We start from the raw sequence: 20,000 nt of genomic DNA on the forward strand, positions 1-20,000 counted from the left end.
GGTGAAATGGGTATTTGGGAAAGGAGGTGAGGATGGGAGTTTGGTTACATTGGAGGAAACTGATCAAATAAGTAAAGTGCTAAAGATAATAGGAGCCAGGTTTCTCAATAATGGAGAAATTACAAATATAAAAATTGAGAAAACTAGAAATACCTTTACAGTTTTACTGGAATTGACAGTACTTTATTAGTTGTGAAACACAAATATAGAACATGTGTGTAGTTATTTGTATTTTCTAGCTCTGTCCACTGACAGTATCTATAACTTGGCTACTAAAAAAAACAGGGATATTCCAAGAAATGGCTGATTCTAGGACTAGCACAGGGAAAGTACAAGAAGTCTCTGGAACAATTTGTCATGCCAAAATGTAAGGAAGTGGTCACAGAATTAGGAAGACATACCTAAGAAGCTTTCTTTGATAGGGCTCCCACTGGCAAAATCTTAGCAAATATAAACATCAAAATAAGTAATTACAGTAGCCGATAAAATGAAATAAGGATTCATGAGTTCATAACAATATAAATGAATAAATGAGGATCAAGATAACTTACACAATTTTAAAGTACTTCTCTATAAACCATTTGTTAATTACAAAGAAAAAAGAGTAGCTGTACAGTAGAAAAGCTGATAGATAACATATTAATATATTAACCAAATAAATATCAGTAATGGAACAAATCAAAATCATGTGCCACTTGAATTAGGTAACCATTATTCACGACCACTTTGACGGTGTCATGGTTTATGTCAGTGGCCCCCAAGCCTCATGCAGTTAATGTATTTGTGATTGGTTCATTGTATAGCGCTCAAATTGGTGGTGTGAGTGTCATACTAGCCTAACGGTAGAGCCAGGATATGATGTAATGGCAGGAAGAAGGTATGTCTCTCTCTTTTGCCAGTTCACGTCTTGCTGTTTGCAGCCAGCCATGAATGGCAGCCCGCTATGCCACTGTGCTGCTTGGACCCAACTGAGTGTGTATGGAAACATCCAAGAATTGTAAGAAATAAATCTTTCCTCCCTTCATTTTGGGTGTTGAGTATTTTGTTACACCAATGAGTAAAGAGTAACTAACACAGGTGGTATTTAAAAAGATTCATACCTGAAATTTAGTCCTGGGGAAACAGACAAATCCAAATTGAACATATTCTACAAAATAAAAGGCCCTTTCTATTAAAACAAATCAAGGTCATGAAAGTCAAGGTAGGATTGAGGACCTGTTGTAAGATAAATAAGGCTTGAGACATTTGACAAGGAAATGAAGCATGTGATTCTATTAGGATCCTTTGGTATAACAGACATTTTAGAACATCTAGAAAAATCTGAATGGAGGCTGAAGATTAAAGATAGAGATATATCAAAGATTAAGCCACCTTCAGCTTTGATGACCCCATCATTGAGATCTCTATTTGATGATTGATTTTGCTATACCGTAGTAAGTACTTCCTTTCCTATTTTCTAATCATTTTGCAACACTCATGCTCTTTTCTTTTCTTTCTTGCCTTTTTTTTTTTTTTTGTACCAGGGATCAAACTCACAACCTCATGCTTGCCAGACAAGTGCTTGTGCCACTGAGCTAAATCCCAGGCTCCTGTATCTTTTCTTTAAAAGACTTACTGGTACTCAAAACACAAAAAACAAGGAAAGAAAAAATAAAAGAAACGAAGGAAAGACAGGATAGCTGGGTGTGTGTTGCATGCCCATAATCCCAGCACTCATAAGGTTGAAGCAGGAGGATCATGAGTTTGAAGCCAGCCTGTACTAATAGAGTGAAACCTTGCCTCAAATAAATAAATAAATAAAATTAAAGATAAAATAAAGCTTAAAAAAAAGTTAATTTCTTATTTTTGGTGGTTGTAGGATATGTCCTTATTTCTAGGCATTGCATAATACAGGGCAGGAAAAATAAAACACAATTTGTGCTATATATATTTGTAGCTTCTCTGTAAGTTTATTACAAAATAAAAATAAACATAAAAATATTGATTTTAGAAAAAATACTTATTTCATTCTGTTGATATAATACATATTTCTCTGACAAATACTGTGGAAACTAAAGACAACTATTTAGGTGAGCCAGGGGCAGCTGCCAGGGGTTAGGGTTAGGGTTAGGGTTAGGGTTAGGGTTAGACATGAAGAGAATCAAGAAATCAAAACACGCTTTCGTGTGAGCCAGGTAGCATGTGGGCTGGGAGACAAGAAGAGCAATGGGCTGCCCCATAAGCAATGGGCTAACTCAGATGACAGCAACTGAAGTAAAAAACAAGACAAACAAACTTATTGATTGACTTTGCAGGCCAACTCTGGTAGTCAGCATCTGTTTGGAGGATAACAATATGTTTTTGTTGTTGTCATTTTGCTTTAGCTGTTTTTTGTTTGTTTGCTTCTTGATTTTTCTGGTTTTTTTTCTACTTTCTCTTTGAAATAAAAAAATAAAGATACCTATCCATTGACAATTCTGAGATGTACCTATTTATGAGGTGTCAAAAAGCTTGGCTGCTGTTTCTAGAAAGACAGTCATGGAAACTGAAGATGAGGGAATGAAGAGAAACTAGACAGAGGTAAAGTCAGATCCTGGGGCTGAATCAGATCAGGTATGGCCATAAAAGGCAACAGTAAAGTAACATGAACAGATTCATACCTTTAAAATATCTTTCTTTTTAATTTTTTTTTGGTCTTTTTGAGACAAGGTTTCATTATGAAGTCCAGGCCGGCCTTGAACTCAAAAAGCTTAGCAACCTCTAACTCTCAGTGATCCTCCTGCCTTGGCCTCCCAAATGCTGGAATGATAGCCGTGTGCTGCCACATTCAGCCTTTTGAAATATCTCTCTTGCTGTGTGGCATTTTGTCATAAGCTTGTAATTTCAGCACTCTGGGATGCTGAGGCAGGAGGATCACAATGGGCATGTTAGCAACTGAATAAAACACTGTCACAAAAATAAAAAATAAAGGCTGGGGATGTAGATCAGTGTAAAACCTCTAGGTTCAATCCCCAGTACCAAAACAAATAAACACAAACCAAAAATCTGGATGCTTTGTATCAAACTGTGCAAGGCAAAAATGAAATCAGGCAGGGAGACCACAGCAGAGGTACTGTTTGATTGGGCTAAAGTGTTAACAGTGAAATTATTGGGAAGTGGTCAGATTTTTATATATTTTGAATGGAAAGCTCACTAGACCGGCTGATGGACCGGATGTGGGAAATAAAGGAGAAGAACCAAGGATGGCCTCTATGGTTTTGGTTGAAACAACTGCTGTCATATACTGAGATGGAAAAGCTGAGGAAGTGACTAATGAGAAAAATAAAAAGAATTGCAGGTTACACAGTGTGATGGTGGAAATGAAAGCCTGAATAAAGTGAGTTAAGGAGAACAGAAAGCAAGGAAGTAGAAAACATAGATGATTTTCTTTAAAGATCGATATGCTTTGGGTCAATGAAAACACAGGACAAGAGAAAATATAGACAAGAGAAAATTATTAAGAGGCAAAAAAAACTTGACTCAAGGAAAGGAGCACATTGGGTAATAGTGAGAAACAAGATAGGTAAGGCAGCAACAGATTATGAAATGTTCAAAAACCAGGTTTAGACTTGATGTAGTAGGAAATAGGAATAATGTGATATTTTTGATTAGGGAAGTGATATGAAAGTTACACTATAATGCAGATTAGATGGCAGTGGTATGCAGGATAGAGGGGGCTGTGGGAGAGCCTGGAAGCAATGGCAGCAACTCAAATGTGAGAGGGAAACAATGAGAAAATGAATGAAACAGGAATGATTTTGAGAAAAACCAGTGAAGGTGATTAAATTTCAGCATGAGGGAAAAGGATAGAAGAAAGAAGACAAAAATCATCAATAGGAGACAAACAGGGATATCACTGTAAATCTTAGAGCAAATAAAAAGATAATAAGCACAACAAGGCCTCTGTTATAAATTTGCTGACATATATAATAGTTCATTTCTTCAAAACCTACCAACTACCAATACTCAACCAAGATGATATACACAAGTTGAATGTTCCTTTTTTTTTTTTTTTTTGTCTTTTTCCTTTTTATCGGTACCAGGGATTAAACTCACGACTGCCTGCTTGCAAGGCAGGCGCATATGCCGCTGAGCTAAATCCCCAGCCCCTTGAATGTTTCTTATACTTTAAAAAAATTGGGTTGATGATTTAAGAGCTCCTGAAAAAGACTTTCAAACACAAAGGGTTTTAATAAAGAATTCTACCAAAAATGTAAATAATTAATACCAGATTTAAAATATCTTCCATAAAATAAAATACAAGAAAATGTTTTATAACTCATTTTTTGAGGTTAGCATTACTTTGACATGTAAATCAGGACATTAAGAGAAAGCTACAAAACAGTATATCTCAGAAATTTAGACAACAAAATATTAGCTATTCAAATCCAGCCATGTATTACATTTTATATAATCCTCAATATGATCATACTGATAGGTATTATTATTGCTTTTATTTAATGATTGAAAACAAGGCCACAGTTCATAAATAACTTGATTATATCTATAATGTGGGAATTGGCAGAACCTGGATTTCAATCTAAATTATCAAACCTCCAAATCTGTTGTTAACAATTACAATAATAGTAAAAATTTTTTACTTTAAAAGAGTAGAAAAGAAAGTTTAAGCTCAGTTTTTGGCACCATGAACACACTGGAGGAATTCTGATACCTGACTAAATAAGGAGACTGATTTCAAGTTTTTGAAGTTAAGACACTGAGATAAACATAATGCTAAGAAGGAAACCTGGTAAGGAAATTTATTCAGGGTACAGAAGGGGAAGGGAAATAGTGAACAAAATGATACACATACTGGATTTGGCATGATAGAGGGACATCAAAAGAGAAATGTTCCATAGAAGTTTAAAGATAAAGGAGTGGAAATTTGGGCATGGTCAAGGGTTAAGATATTTATAAGTAAACAGCATATTTATGTGATGCTCAGATCCCTGAGAATGGATGACGTCTTAAAGGGAAGCATGGAGAATTAGAAGAGAACATTGTTAAACACTTTAGAGATGTTTGGAGATGTCCACAATTAAAGGTGGGAGGAGTAACAAAAACAAGAGAAATGGATGATAAGTCAGACATATGGAAGAAAAAGAGAATACTGTCATATAAATAAGAATGTTTGTAAGAGAGAGTGTACTCAATAGACTAAAACAGGTAAAGAAGAATGAAACAGAATAAAGGCCACAGGATCTTTTAATTAGAAAGTCTTGGTTTATTTTGAAGAGACTAGTTAGGAAAGTGCAGGTGGGGGAAGAAGCCAGTTTTCTGCATGGAAGAATAAGGAATAAGGAGTACAGTAAAGAAAAAAATATTTTGTGACAATTTTGGTAAAGAAAAAAAAAGAATCAGGACAATAACTACAAGAGTAATCAGGATCACTTGAAGACTTTTTTCTTTCTTTGAAATGGAAGAAACATAACTTTTTTTTTTGTAGATAATGTGATGATCCATGTAGAAAATCCTAACATCACAAAAAAAATCCCAGAACTAATAAGTGACCTAAAGTTCAATTTAAAAACATATTTCTATATATAGTATTAACAATATTTTTTCCCTGTTTTCTTTTTCCAGTACTGGAGATCAAACTCACAACTTAGCACTTGCCAGGCAGGCGCTTATGCCACTGAGCTAAATCCCCTAGTATTAACAATAAACACCAGGAATTAAAAATTAAAACCAAACAGGATTATTTATAATAGCAGCCAAAAGATAACCATTTACTATACATAAGTCTAACTTTATGGTATACCAAAAACTAGAAAACATTGGCTTAAGAAATTGAAGAAAGCTGGGCATGGTAGCTCATGTCTGTAATCCCAGCACATGGGAGGCTGAGGCAGGAGCATTGTGGAAAGTTCAAGACCAGCCTGGGCTACCACTTGAGCTCAAGGCCAGCCTGAACTATATAGTGAGACCCTGTCTCAAAAAGACACATCAAAAAAAAAAAAAAAAAAGAAAGAAAGAAAGAAAAAGAAAAGCAAAAAGAAAGAAATTGAAGAAGACCTAAATAAATGTAAAGACAGAATATTTTAAAGCCAATTTTAATTGACATACAGGCTTAATAATCAAATTTTGGCACAGTCACAAAGATCAATGCAACAGAACAGAGTCCAGAAATAGAACCACAGGAATATAGTCTGGAACAGATTTTTTTTTACAAAAATGTAAAAGAATTTAATGGAGAAAGGATATTCTTTGTCAACAGATAATCCTGGAACAACTGTATATTAAGACACAAAAAATAAACTTTGATTGATTCTTTATTCTTTGCAAAAAATTAAGTAAATGGTTCGCAAATCCTTATAAAACTAAAGGAAAACATAGGAACAAATCTTTGTGACTAAGGCAAAGAGTATTTTAAAATCATGTCAAATCAATTTTTTTTTAGTGAACACTACAGATACATAATGCAGATTTTCAAGTGATTTATTGAAAAATACATTATATGTTAGGATATCTCTACCTACAAGTATAAGGAAAGATATATGAGGAAATAACTAACATCAAATACATGGACCAACCAAATGGTTATTGTTCTAAGGAATTTCTAGCAGGTACTCTTGGAAGGAGGGATAAAAAAAACGGGAACACAGACTAAAATAAGAAAGACCAATAGAAAGATATTTTTGAAGCTGTTGGAATCTTTGGGATCCCTTCTTTATAGAAGCAATTACTTCTTTCTACAGAGAGGCCTAATTACTAGAAAGTGTAGAGATGGACAATGTAACATAAAGAACAGTGTTGTGGTTACCTTTTTATCATTGCTGGGACAAAATACCTAATACCCAAAAATAAAGGAAGGAAAGGTTTATTTAGCTTACTATTTGTGGAGGTTTCGGCCCATAATCATCTGGCTCCAAAGCAGAGTGGCATGGCACCAGGGCAACACTTTGAGGCAACAGCCAGTAAAAGCAGCCAGAGCAAAAGAACAGGGAAATAACAAGCCTCTTCTCTTCTCCTCCCTTATATTGTACGCAGGCCACCCCCCACCCACCAGAGCAGAGGTAGCACCCATAAAATCTGTACACTCTTCTTGCACAGACTGAAGATATTTACAAAGTAAGGATCCTAATTCCCTTTTAAGTCTGGTAGTTAAACTTCTAAACTTCTCAAGTTGACACATTATATCAACCATAATACAAATTATATAGTTGGTTATAATAATAGGAGAAAGAGGAGAGGAAGAAGGAAGAGAAGAATAAGAAGAGAAAGAAAAAGTACCATTGGCACACGGTTAAGGGAGTTAAGTGAAAGTTCACATACTGAATGCCAAGACCCTCAGTTCTCTATCTGTTTTGCTCCTAAACACTGGTGGTCTGCCTTGCTACTTAGTAACCTGACCAAGAAGAAACTCTTTAAAATATAGACACGGGGCTGGGGATTAGCTCAGTGGCATAAACGCTTGCCTTGCAAGGGCATGGTTGTGAGTTCGATCCCCGGCACAAAAAAATATAAATAAATAAATAAAATAGACATTGGGGATTCCTCCAAAGGACTGGCCAAGTCATTCTTTAATGAAGGCCACAATAAACAGGACTCATCCACAAGTCCGGAGCCTAACAGTTTCCTTACTGATAGTTGTGAGCAGACAAGCAAGGATTACCAACCATAGAGGACTTCTAAAGGGGAAACAAAAACAAATAAAGAGAAAAAATCTATTAGAAGATAATTCTGTAACCATCAAGAATGACTGCCATAAAAGAAAAGCCACTTAAGAAGTTTTCAGTACCTAATTTAGACTATGTCAGTAACGGGGACTTCCGGGAGAACATGGCAGACAGATAGCAGCAGCTACGGAGGCTCTCTGAAACACTCAGCTTAGAATTCAGGAATGGTGCTGAGTAAGGAATCATAAGCAAGAGGAGATATGCTCCGGTGACCCAAGAACGAACTGGGCTGAGAGAAGCATACTGGGAATGCAATCCTGGTGCTATAACAGGAACAGAAAAGCCTCAGTGTGGAAGCTGGAGCCCGCGCCATTGGAAGCCGCGATTTTGGTTTCCCGCCACCACTGCAGTGTCTACATGGGCTCAGCAGGGAGAGAGGAAGCTCTGAGAATGGGAATTGGTGAACGGAGTTGAAAGCAGGACGGGTGGGGAGCTGTGCATTGACTTGCAGTGAGTGAGAGAAACTGGGACTCTTCCACGGTTTAGGAGACTCCAACAGAGGACATTCTGGGACCGGGCAGACTTGCGGGAACAGGGCGCTGCAGTGACTTCAGCCACGTATCCCCCTCTCAAGCAGGATTGGTGAGCAGTGCCTAGCCTACGTGATACTGCTGACTGAGACCCAGTAGGCTAGCACGACCCAGATCCCAGCGCCTGAAGGTGACCTGGAGGGGCGGGCCCCACATAGGCTGCCTGGTCTGCAACTTCCTGGTGTGCCGCAGTGGGCGGGAACACCTAGCCAGCGCAATTCAATCAGACTCTGGCCTACAGGGAAGGAAGCTGGGCCTCCTATATACGCTTGCATATATAAGGAACAAAGAATATGGGAAGAGGCAGCAACAAGAAAGGGTCCTCGGCCCCCAATCCTGAGAAAGAGGCAACAGCAGACACAGCACCAATAGATATAAAGCGCTATCTCGAGAGCCTCATAGACAAGTTCAGGAATGAAGTTATTAATGACCTGAAGCTAGACATAAGCAGAATAGTTAGAGAAATGCTAAGCACCACCCAAGAAAAAACAGATGGTGGAATGGAAGAACAGAAAAAGAGGGGAGAATTGTTTGATGGAGAAAATAGAGAAAGCATAGAATACGTGAAGCAGGTTCAAAGAGATTGCCAGGAAACTAAAAACTCTATCGAAAACTGGCATAACAGCTTGAAAGAAACTAAGGACAGATTATCTGAACTGGAGGGCAGATTTGTAATATGGGAGAATGAAATGAAAAACTTCTTAAAAATAACAAAGAAACAGCAATAAATCAAAGACTAGAAGATGATAAGAGGATCCATAACTTAAGAATTAAGAACATAAAAGAAGAAGTAGGGACACAAACAAATGAACTACAAAAGCTACTCACAGAAATAATCCAGGAGAATTTTCCTAATTTAGCAAAAGGTCAAGATACTCAGTTGTATGAAGCATACAGGACCCCAGCCACCTACAACCCAAACAGAGCAACACCCAGGCATATAATAATTAAAATTCCAGAAATTCAATACAAGAACAGAATATTAAAAGCCGTCAGAGACAAGAAACAGATCACATACAAGGGAACACCCATCAGAATTATAGCAGATTTCTCGACACAAACCATCAAATCACGAAGAGCATGGGGGGAAATAATTCAAGCTTTGAAAGATAATAATCTCCAGCCAAGATTGATATATCCTGCACAACTATCCCTGGAAATTGACGGAAAAACAAGGTGCTTCCAGGATAAAGAGGAACTAGGGGAATATGCAACCACCAATTTAACTCTACAGAGAATACTGCAAGATATTCTAAAAAAGAAAAATATGAAGAATCCAGAAGTAGCGGCAGAGAGGCCACAATGAATGGAGCAGAAAACAAAATGAAGAAGACAAAACTGACAACTAATGACAGAAAAAGAGCTCAACAGAAATGAGGCAGAGAAGATTGGATGATAGGAACAGCTATTTTGGAGAAAATGACGTCTTAAGAGGTAATACTGATTTAGTATCATCTTGTTTTGAAGTCTCATCAAGCTTTTGTTCTTCTGTCTCCATTGGTCTAAACAGGTGGTATCTTATTGGATTTTATTATATATGATAGTATAAGCAAAACCTTCTATAGACAAGGAGATTATACAGAAACCATTGTTCATTTTCTGTTAGTTGATTCTAAATACCCTGTAATACTGTCATTCTCTTAAATGGTTTTACATTGTTTTGATATATTTGATGCTACAGTATACGAAGTTATACTCAAAGATTTCAAGGAAAGAGACAATATGGTAACTACTTTTATGTCGGGATAATCTTGTGGTGAAACACTATTTTGCTTAAATGGTTATGTTTTGATCTGTGCTGATTTGCTGTTATGCCCTCTTTTATCTCAATCTCCATTTTATTATTTACTTTTTTATCCTTTTAATTAAGGGAAAAATAAATTTAAAAATAGCAGGATATATTATAGTAACCCACTTTGATATTCCATTATCTTGATTTAAAGCCCTGTATTGCTCTCACCATCTTGTTTTGACTGATGTTCCTCTATTCTGTTTTGCTTGATAGTACCAGGTTCAAAAGTTTAGGCAACAGCTGTCAAGATAGTGGGATTCATTATGACACCCATTCTGGTTGACTATTATCTACTTTTGAAGACCTATAATGTCTCCAATGTTTTGGTCTTGTTGGTTTTGTTCTTTACTGTTTTGTTCAATTTTATTATAACTAATGATATAGGCAATTCTATTAGAGATAGCGGGAGGCATTATGGTAACCATTGTTGATCACCTAGTATTATGCTTTTACATTATCTATTACGTCCACCCTTTTGATTTGACTGACTGTTCTGTTATGTCACATTTGGTTCTACTCTCTTCCAAAAAAGTAATAAGAACTGTGGGAGCAACAAAACCCAAAATGTGTAATTGTCATTGTACAAAAGAGAGGAAAAGAAAGTGCTCTAAACGATATAACTGCATGTATATTTAAGTGCATAAGATAGATAATCATATTACTGAGTTTTGTTGGATCATTGAACAGAACTGTTTGCAGTCTCACTGTTGGAATGTCCACTTTATAAGCTTTAATTTTGTAATTTGAACAACTCTTTCTGAGATGACAAAATGTAATCCATTAACTAGTGATTTCCTATTGTTCATTTTTTTCTGTAAATCTGTATAACTTGTACCCTTTCTCTGCTTTTTTTTTCTTTTTCTCCTTAAAGAAAATTAAAACAAAAAAAGAATATGTCAGTAACCAGTGCTTATGTTATAACATAGTCAAAGAATGCCATAAAAAGGAATGTTAAGAGAACAAAAGGCTCTTCGAAATGAAAAAAAAAAATAGTGCAAATGAAAAATCAATAGAAAATTCTATGCTGAGGGGTTCTTCCCAAGAATAGAACAAAAACACAAATGTGGCAAATTGGGCAGAAAAAAAATAGTACTTCCACAGGAAATCCAATGCCTAATATTAGTGGATACAAAAAGAAATGACAAAGAAATTTATGGGATGTAATTTTCATCAAGGAAATAATTCAAGAAAATTTCCCAGAACTGGAGGAGGCCTGAGTTACCAGATTGTAATGGGCCATTGAGCACCTAGCACAAATAATGGATGATAATAGACCTACATCAAGGCACACTATAATGAAATTTTAGAACCTAAGGAAAAAGTTTCCATACAGGAAAAATCAAATGATAAACAGACTCAGAATCAGAACGGCTTAAAAATTCTTGAAAGCAACAACACTGGAAGCTAGAAAACAGGAGAACCATGTATCAAAAATTATCATGGAAAATAATTGTCCTCCCAGATTTTTTTTCCTAGCTAAACTCTCAATCAAATACAAGAATAAAGACATTTTTAGGACATGTAAAATCTCAAAAACTTATTTTGCATTCAGTCCTCTCTAAGGAAGTTACCAGAGAACATGTGCTCCACCAAAATAAGGGATCAAACCAAGAACAGGAAACAAGATATCTAACATAAAACAGGGCAAAGAACTCCCCAGAAGTTGACGAGGGAGACACCAAGATCAGAGACCAGCATTCAGACTACCAGCCATTACAGAGCTAGGCCTCCAGAGAGAATAACCACATAAATTTGATCAAAGGTGAAAAACTCCAGGAGAATGTCAGTAAAGATGAAACTGCTTTTGAGTATCTGAGGGAGATTTAGAGCAGCATTGTCTATCAGAATTTCTTGTGATTGTGAAAATGTTTTATATTTGCCTTCTCCAATACAGTAGCCACTAGCCAGAGCACATAAAAATGGCTGAACTTACATTTAAATTTAAAAAAAATTTTTTTTGAGACAGGGTCTCACTACATACTGCAGGCTTACCTTGAACTTACTATGTGGCCTAGGCTGGCCTCTATCCTCTTGCCTCAGCCTCCCAAGTGCTAGGATTACAGGCATGTGCGACCACACTTGGTCGTAAAATTTTTTCTTGTTTTGGCTTTTTGAGAGATGGTCCCACATGAAGTTCAGGCTGGCCTTGAGCTCACTTTGTAGCTCAGGTTGGTGTTGAACACACAATGATCCTCCTGCTTCAGCCTCCCAAGTGCTAGGATTACAAGCATGCACCACCATGCCCAGCTCCTGGTGGTGTGTAAATTTTATTAGCCATATGTGATTAGTTGCTACCATTTGAAGCAGTGTAGATTTTTTTTTATAAGATCATCTTTTGAATGAAGTATTTTCTCTTATGCTTCTTGGCTACCTGGGTATTGCATTACATCATTGTTGTCATGATGGTGACCATCAACACTGCAGCCCTCAGACTAGGCAGTCTCTAGGATCCCTTTAATGGTTCCAGAAAGGTCTCTGGCTAAAGATTGGTGACATATTTGTTGAGAAATGTTGACAATCTTGTCAAAAATGAGATTTATACTGTGTTTAATATTTTTCTGACTGTTTCTGTCTCTTAGTAGTGATGACATTGTCAAGGTAACTAGTGACTGGATGATCAGGGCTTTGATGACTCCAGTGATCAGAACAAAGGCTAACAGCACTTCTTCAGTCTACGCCTATCTGTTCCAAATGGTCATTTTCACTGTAATCCTCAAACCTTTCCAGTCACCAGTTGCCTTGCCAATGTCACCACCTACTTTTTTGGAGACTGATTTTGGGGGCCAGAGCAGACATGGTGCCAGTCTCGTCACTGGTACACTTTGGGTACACAACTTTGATCTTATTTGGGTTGAATTTGGTCAGCATGGTAGGAACAGCTGGTGTTAGCTGGATTCAAGACAATTAAATAAAGTTGCACCTTGGCCGAAAGACCAGTGCAGATTTAGATAGTAAATAGAAGGTTCAGAGTTGAATTAGAAATCAGTAAACAGAAGGCTAAACAAATGAAAGACAATTATTAACTGTTCAGAAAACAAATACTTATACAAGAAAGAAAAAGCTTGGCTTACTACATAACTCAGATCTGCATCAAATTATATAGCAAAAACTGGGAGAGTAGCTGAGTGGCATAAACTTTGATGTGTGAAGTCTTGAGTTTAATCCCTACCGTACCCTCCCTAGAAAAACTATATAGTTATAAAACCTGATGTGGTGACACTCGGGAGACTGAGGCAGGAGGATTGCCACAAGTTTGAGGCCAGGCTGGGCTTCATAGTGAGGTCAAGAAAAGTCCGGACTATAGAGCAAGACCTGGTGCACAGCCCCAAATTAGTTATATGATTGGCATATCTTAAATTATATTAGATACTGAAAAGTTGTTAAGTGGATTTTCTTTAAATAGCATATTTTCTCTCAGGCAGTATTTTTTTTTCATCCTCTTATTGTTCTATCAAAATTTATTGAACAAATCCTTCATTAAGGGACATTTAGATTATTTCCAATCTGGAATAATTCAATCAGACTTTAATGATTAACATGATGGATCACTGCTTTTTAAAATTTAACCATAGGCTGGGTGTGATAGCACTTGCCTTAATCCCAGCACTCAGGAAGCTGAGGCAGGAGGATCACTGCAAATTTAAAATCACCCTGGCTACAAAATGAGTGCAAGGATAGTCTGAAGTGCTTAGTGAATATTTTGTCTCAAAATGATAAATACAATAAAAATAGGTAAAATTGAAATGCAAAGGGGCAAAATTTACAAACAATGAAATATACAATCAAATGTATCCATTTTAAGTATACCTTTTATGCTTAATAAATGTGTATAACCTTGTTAGCATCACTACAAATGAAGATATAAAATATTTCATTATCCTAAAAAATTTCCTTACCTGACTTTACGCCCACAACCAAACACCAATTTCACAAATGTTTGTTTCTTCTAGAATTTTTGCATAAATGAAATTACACAGAATTCTTTTGTTTTTGATTTTTTGACATCTAAAAATATATTCACATGTTCATATATCAGTAGGTTGTTCTTTTTTTATTGCTCTTAATAACTCATTTTCTGAAGATACCCATAAGTTGATTTGCTGACATATTGTTTCTATTTTGGAGTTATTATGAATAAAGCTGTTATAAACATTCACACAAAAGTCTGTGATTGTATTTTTCATTTTCTCTGCATAAATACTTGGGAGTGAAAATTGGTGCATCATATAGTAAGTGCATGTTTACTATATATGAAACTGATATTTCCCAAAGTGGTTGTGCCACTCCATACACTTACTAGCAATACACACATAAGAATTCCAAAAAACTAACACCCTTGACATTTGGTGGTGCTAATGCTTTAGGCCGTTTAAGTGGATATGCATTTGATTATGAATTTTATTATATCATTTTAGTTTATTTTATATTTCTTTGATGACTAACAAAACATGGCATCTTTTCTATGTGCTTATTTGGACTTTGAAATATTTTTGTGTCTACCAAATTCTTGGACATTTTTTAAAATGGGGTTGTTTGTTTTCTTGCTGAGTTATAAATGTTCTTTAAATAGTTTGTCATAAGTTGTTTTGTCAGATATATGTATTAAGAATATTTTTTCTATCTTTCACTTAGCTTGCATTTTCATTTTTCTTTCTTTACTCCTCCCATACCGATCCTTGAGATGGAATTCAGGGATTGTTAGGCAAGTACTCTACCACTGATCTACAACCCCAGCCCCATTTTCTTAACAATGTATTTGGGAAAGAAATCTTAATTTTTTTTTTTGTCTTTTTCCTTTTTTATCAGTACCGGGAATCAAACTCACGACTGCCTGCTTCCAAGGCAGGCGCTTATGCCGCTGAGCTAAATCCCCAGCCCCCAAAATCTTAATTTTGATAAAGTCCAATTTATCAATTGTTTTTCTTTTATGGTTAATACTTGTAGGGAACAGTCTACGAAATTTTTTTGCTAAAAGCTTATATTTAGATCTTTAGATTATTTTGAATTAATCTTATGTACAGTGTAAGGTAATGATTGAGATTTAATTTTTCCCATATATATCTAGTTATGCCAATACTACTCATTGAGAAGACTATTATCTTGATACATTATTAAAAACTGACTACTTATATAAGGATCTACTTTTAAACTACTCATTCTATTCCATGGATCTATATGTGTAATTTTACTGCAATGTCTCAATACCTTGTTGCTGTATATGTATTTATAGTTTTGAAATGATAAGAGTTGGCTGAAGATTTAGCTCAGTGGCATAAGCGCCTGCCTATCAAGTGCAAGGTCATGCGTTCGATCCCTGATACCAAAAAAACAAAAACAAAAACAAAAAAATACATGAAATTATGAGTTAAGACCTCTCACTTTGTTCTTTTCAAAAAATTTTATAACATTTCTAGGCCTTTGGTATTGCTATTTAAATTTGGAATCAACATATCAATTTCTATCAAAAGAGGGGTGTGGAATTTTGACTGGGATTGTATGTATGCATAAATTAATTTGGGAAGAACTGAACCCCCCCCACACACTTTCTTTTGCAGTGCTGAACACAGGGCCTAATGCCCATAAGAGGCAAACACTGTACCACTGAGCTACACTTTCAGCCCAAGAACTGACATCTTAATTGAATCTTATGATTCATGAACATTAATATATTTAAGTCTTATTTAATTTCTCTCAGCAGTGTTTTGAGTTTTTATTGTATACATCTTTGTGGGATGGGGGTGTTGAGGTAGAGTCTCACTGTGCAGCCCAGGGTGGTCTTGAACTCACTATGTAGTCCAAGATAGCCTCGAGCTTGTGGTGATCTTCCTACCTCAGCCTCCCAAGTGATGGGACTACAGGCATGCACTACTACGCCATTGTAAACATCTTGGTATATGTCTTATTAAGTGAGCCTAAGATTTTTTTTTGTAACATTGGGAATGATACTTTAAAATTTTATGTCCAATCATTCATTGAGTATAAAAATATAATAGACTTTATGTATTCATCTTGCATCTTGTGACTTTGTTAAATTCATAATTAGTCCTAGCAGTGTCTTCCTTGGAGGTTTCTTGTGATTTCAATCATGTCATTTAAAAAACAATTTTATTTCTTCCGGTCTAACACATATGCATTTTTATTTTATTGTCTTTTTTGAGACAGGGATTCACTATGCAGTTCAGGCTGGCCTTGAGCTCACTTTGTAGCCCAGGCTGGTCTTGAACTTTTCCTCCTGCCTCAGCCTCCCAAGTGCTGGGATTACACGTATGTACCACCATGCCTGGCTATTTTGAATGCTGCCTTAATACTGGCTAGGATCTCTAATATAAAGTTGAATAGATAAAAGTCAATAATCTGTATTATTCCATAGTTTAGATGCAAAGTGTTTGTTCTTCCAACATTGAATATTATGCTACTTTTAGGTTCTTCATGTTGTTTTATAAGCTGAAGAAGTTTTTCTATTCTTTGTTTTCTTGAAGCTTTTAGTTGTTTAATTTAAAAAAGAGAATTTCGGGGCTGGGGATTTAGCTCAGCGGCATAAGCGCCTGTCTTGCAAGCAGGCAGTCGTGATCCCTGGTACCGATAAAAAAATGAAAAACAGACAAAAAAAATTCAAAAAAAAAAAAAGAGAATTTGAATTTTTTTGAGACATGGTCTTGCTATACAGTGCAGGCTGACCTTGAGCACACTTTGTAGCCCAGGCCAATCTCGAACTCACAACAATCCACCTGCCTCAGCCTCCTAAATGCTGGAATTACAGGTGTGTGTCACCACGCCTGGCCTGAATTTTGTTGAATGCTTTTTCTGTAATTCAAGAATATCTACTATAAAGTAAACAAATTACTTCCTGAATTATTTGATAGAGTTCATCAGTTTGTAAAATTTTCAGCACTGCATTTTAAAACCTCAGTTTTTGAAATTCAAATTATACACAGGTTAGGCTGCTTGATAGTACCCCTAAAGTCACTGAGGCACTATTTCTTTTCTGTTGTTTTGTTTTCTCATTATGCTTCAATTTGAATAATTTACTGAAAAATGTAGCCTCTAATCAGTTGCTAAATATAACCAGAGATACTTTTAAATTTTAGGTATGGTATTTTTTCAAAGCTGAAATCTACTTGTCTTTCTCTCTTTTAACACCTTCCATTTTCTACTTCATTATATTCATGTTTTCCTTTAAGTTTTTGAGTTCTTTCTCATTTTTTGGAGACATAATTTATACAAAATAAAAATAGTTAAGTCATTAAGTTGTTAGTCTCTGACTTACAAGGAGTCCTGTTCTGGAAGAATACTTGTAAGTCAGATTTGTTCATAAGTCCAACAAAGTATGTCTTATACACCACTGACACAAATATACAATGTTAAACATTAAAAAAAAAATGAGGTCCATTCACACCTCCTAAAGTTTGCAACTTGTATATTTGTAAATTGAGGACTTAACTGTATATCCTTTTTAATGTAAAATTCTGCAAGTTCTGACAAATATATATACAATGAAAAGACAAGTCTGCTCCAAAACTCCCCAGGAGCCTTTGTAGTTAACCTTCATACCTAGTTTAGTGACTACTAACCTATTTTTTCTCTGTATAGTTTGGTCTATGTAAGATACTGTATAGAAATCAGCTTCCACTACCTGTGGAAGCACATACCTATAATCCCAGTCCTGTGAAGAAAGGAGACCGAGACAGGATTTTGAGTTTATGGCCAGTATGGAATAGATACTGAGTTTTTATTGTTCAAGGCCAGTCTGTACTACATAGTGAGAACCTATCTCAAACCACCTCTCCAGCCCTATCACAAAGAGATCAGCTTCCCTATAGTATATGAAGTTTTACCCAAATATTTCAAGGAAAAAGACAGACACTATGGTAACTACTATTCTTTAAAAAAATTATTTAGTTATTTCTTATGTTTATTTTAATTAAGGGAAAAATTTAAAAAATTAGGATATATAATAGTAACTCTTTTTGATTTCCTATTAACTTGTTTTGAAGTCCTGTAATACTCCCACGATCTTGTTTTGACTGATTAGACTCTGTTCCATTCTGTGCGATAGTATCAAGTTTGAGGGTATAGGCAACTACTTTAAAGGCAATAAGATTCACTAAGATGCCCATTCTGGTTTGACTATTGTCTCCTTTGGAAGTCCTGTAATGTTTACAATGCCTAAGTTTTATTGGTCTTGTTCTCTACTGTTTTGTCCAACTTTATAATATCTAATGAGATAGACAATTCTTTTTAAGGAAACAAGAGACAACGTTGATAACCATTGTTAATAACCTTGTACTCTGTTCTACATCATGTGCTATGTTTATCCTTGGTTTTGACTGACAGCTTTGTTTTGCCATATTTGACTTTATTCTCTCCCCCCCCCAAAAAAAAGTAATAAGAACTAAGGAGTAATAAAATCCAAAATGTGTAAATTTTGTTGTAAAAAGGAGAGGGAGGAAAAAAAAAAAGAGCTCTAACAGATATAACAGCAAGTGTGTTTAGGGGTGTTAAATAGCTGACTATATTAATGTTTTTGGATCACTGAACACAGCTGTTTGCAGTCTCTCTGTTTGAATATCTACTTTGTATTCTTGGATACTGTGATGTGAGCAACTATTTCCAAGATGATAATATATAATCTATTAATAGGTGATTTCTTACTGTTATGTTTTTTTTTTGTAGTTCTGTATTATGTGTAACCTTACACCACTTTGTTTTGTTTTGTGTTTTTCTCTTTTTCCTCTTAAATAAAATAAATTAAAAAAAAAAAAAAAAAGAGATCAGCTTCCCCATGACCATGTAAGGAACTCCAATGATTCGTCCTTTAACAAAACTGATTAAAACTATTTCAAAAAATATTTAAGTCTCTTGAATAGTCCTATGGCACTATCAAACTAAGAAGTAGATATCAAAAATATCTACTAAAATTTGCTAAGAATAATAAAAGTTGATGGTATTTGAACTACCAACTTAGTGAGACTCCATTCTATTACAAAGTAGTACAGACAACAATATAAGGTTTCCTCTCCCAGAGCTTTCACTCTAAGGGCTATTCTGCACAGGAGGCAAAGGACATTAGCATTTTTATTCTTTCCTCAGCTGCTGCTGAAGTTAAATCCCATGTAAGAATGGCCACAAAGTGGGGGCTCCCTCCTTTCACCCTTCCCTCACTGGTAAGAAGAAGATTCTACCTTTGGTGTAGTAACACTGAGAATGCCAGGGCTCCAATTACTCTTGCCTTGGCTTTTAAAACAGAAATTCCACGCTTGGAGAGGCAAGCTGGGACAAGTATCTACTGGCCCTCTTCCACCTAGCACTCAATTCCTAAACCACAGAGACACTTGAGAGAGAAGTATGCTATTGTTCTCACCCTTAGCTCCAAAGCTGTGACTCAGATTTTCTCAGGGGAGACTAAGAATAAATAGCTCCTAAACTCCTTCTAGAGATAGTAACTCTATTTGCCACCAAGCATGGAGAAATTCAGAATCAAGGTCATGCTCAAATACAATGGAGGTTGTGTTGAAAGACAATTGAGAGATTTGCATCTTCAACGGAGATATCAGCTACATTGTAGGCTAACTACTTTGTATGAAAGAATGAGAAAATAGGTAGCTTGAAGTCCTCCTGGAATCTGTGCAAATTTCAAACACTGGAATCTTAGAAATATCCCTTCAAAGGACCCCAAATTTGATTAAGCTAGTCCATTGAATAATTTATGCCTGCAGCACTGTTGGAAACAGTATACCAACTTCTAGCAATTAGTTGAGTCCAACACCTAAGTATGTTCAGACCAAGAGATGGACAAAGAGAGCTATGATAAAGCCACCATCACTCCAGGGTGACTGGATATACCTATAGCTTAATCCTTAAGTAGCAGCATCAGAGGCTTAATACTGCAAGGAGAAAGTAAATTTCATCAAAATAATCTACCCAGTTACTAAACAAATAAATAAATAGTAAGTGCAGAGAGTGGAGGAAATTGCTATAGCC

At 35.8% G+C, this 20,000-nt stretch overlaps 1 protein-coding gene and 1 pseudogene across 3 annotated transcripts in view; both read right to left on the minus strand.

The window, feature by feature from the left end:
• Nucleotides 1-20,000, minus strand: part of Hormad2 (HORMA domain containing 2) — a 135,508-nt gene that overhangs the window by 39,534 nt on the left and 75,974 nt on the right. The window lies entirely within an intron of this gene.
• LOC111754002 (large ribosomal subunit protein uL11-like) lies at nucleotides 12,374-12,941 on the minus strand (annotated as a pseudogene).

The sequence above is a fragment of the Cavia porcellus genome, unplaced genomic scaffold, assembly GCF_034190915.1.
Source record: "Cavia porcellus strain 051 isolate PalLab524CR breed Dunkin Hartley unplaced genomic scaffold, mCavPor4.1 scaffold_16, whole genome shotgun sequence".
Lineage (NCBI taxonomy): Eukaryota > Metazoa > Chordata > Mammalia > Rodentia > Caviidae > Cavia > Cavia porcellus.